The sequence below is a fragment of the Trypanosoma cruzi genome, assembly GCF_000209065.1.
Source record: "Trypanosoma cruzi strain CL Brener chromosome Unknown tcruzi_1047053485221, whole genome shotgun sequence".
NCBI classification, from domain to species: domain Eukaryota; phylum Euglenozoa; class Kinetoplastea; order Trypanosomatida; family Trypanosomatidae; genus Trypanosoma; species Trypanosoma cruzi.
Window position 1 is genome coordinate 1 of NW_903648.1, and position 948 is coordinate 948.

The following is a 948-nucleotide window of genomic DNA, read 5'->3' on the forward strand; positions in this document are numbered from 1 at the left end:
CGTCCTCCGCGTTTTCGTCGTCAGACTGACAGGAAACTGGTGGAATTTCATCACGCGTCGCAGCCGCATCTCTCACCCGTGCGCGTCCTCTTTGGTTTTGTTTTTTCCCATCGTTTCCCGAACTGGGGAGGGAGCCTCGACGCGCGCACCGTCACCGCAAACTCTCGCGCAACCGGGCAGTGGCGCCACGCGCGGCACCGACAGCGCGCCACCGGCCCAAGGGTCGCTGCGCTTCACGACCGGCGTGTCTCTTTCTCGGGGCGCCGATGCACCCAAGCGCCCAGCGTCACGGAGCGGTGGGTCTCAAGACGCGCCTTTCCTGGCCATGCGAGGGGAGGCGCGGGGGCCAGCCGGCGAGGTTGCGGCGGGCGGGGCGGCTGTCAGACCTGTTGAGTTTGTTTTTGGCCATCACGCAAGCGCGTTCACGGGGCCACGCGCCCTCGCGCACAAGAGTTGGTTGCTTCCATCAGCAGCGGCGTGCGCCCACCACAACCCACCTCCGGGCAATTCGGCCCTCTCTTTCTCTTTCTCTCTCTTGCGCTTTCGGGCGGGCCCGCCACCAACCGTTTGCACAGGCAGGGCGCCAGACAGGGCAGGATGTTACGTGCGCGCCGTTGCGCAAGAAAGAAAAACGACAACAATAGCAGGAAGTGGGAGGGAGGGGAGCGGGCGCTCAGCCGAAAGGTGATTTTTATTGTTCCGTTCTCAATGCGTCGCTCAAACTGTTTGGACCTCGAACAACATGTCTCCATCGTAGCGCGTGTGTGTGTGTGCGGGCGTGCGCGTCGCTGGGCCGCAAAACCGCGCAGCGAGAGCAGAGGGACAAAGAAAGAAAAAAAGAAAAAGAAAAAAAAAGAAAGATGGGGGTGTAAAGCAAAGCACTTCAGTGTGAGCTGAGTCGGGAATTGCGTCCTCACGCGTTTTCGTCGTCAGACTGACAGGAAACTG

General features: G+C 61.0%; 5 non-coding genes across 5 annotated transcripts, besides 1 other annotated feature; all 5 read right to left on the reverse strand.

Annotated features, from left to right (window-relative positions):
- Tc00.1047053485221.10 lies at positions 1-55 on the reverse strand. Its single transcript, XR_008254960.1, has one exon. It is a non-coding gene; the product is annotated as a C/D small nucleolar RNA (snoRNA), TB11C4C1, 3' partial (small nucleolar RNA).
- Positions 56-161: 106 nt separating this feature from the next.
- Positions 162-233, reverse strand: Tc00.1047053485221.20. The gene has a single exon (XR_008254961.1). It is a non-coding gene; the product is annotated as an H/ACA snoRNA, TC11C4H3 (small nucleolar RNA).
- Positions 234-379: 146 nt separating this feature from the next.
- Positions 380-469, reverse strand: Tc00.1047053485221.30. Its single transcript, XR_008254962.1, has one exon. It is a non-coding gene; the product is annotated as a C/D small nucleolar RNA (snoRNA), TB11C4C3 (small nucleolar RNA).
- Positions 470-670: 201 nt separating this feature from the next.
- On the reverse strand, positions 671-757 carry Tc00.1047053485221.40. The gene has a single exon (XR_008254963.1). It is a non-coding gene; the product is annotated as a C/D small nucleolar RNA (snoRNA), TB11C4C2 (small nucleolar RNA).
- Positions 758-824: 67 nt separating this feature from the next.
- Positions 825-861: a microsatellite.
- Positions 862-866: 5 nt separating this feature from the next.
- On the reverse strand, positions 867-948 carry Tc00.1047053485221.50. Its single transcript, XR_008254964.1, has one exon. It is a non-coding gene; the product is annotated as a C/D small nucleolar RNA (snoRNA), TB11C4C1, 5' partial (small nucleolar RNA).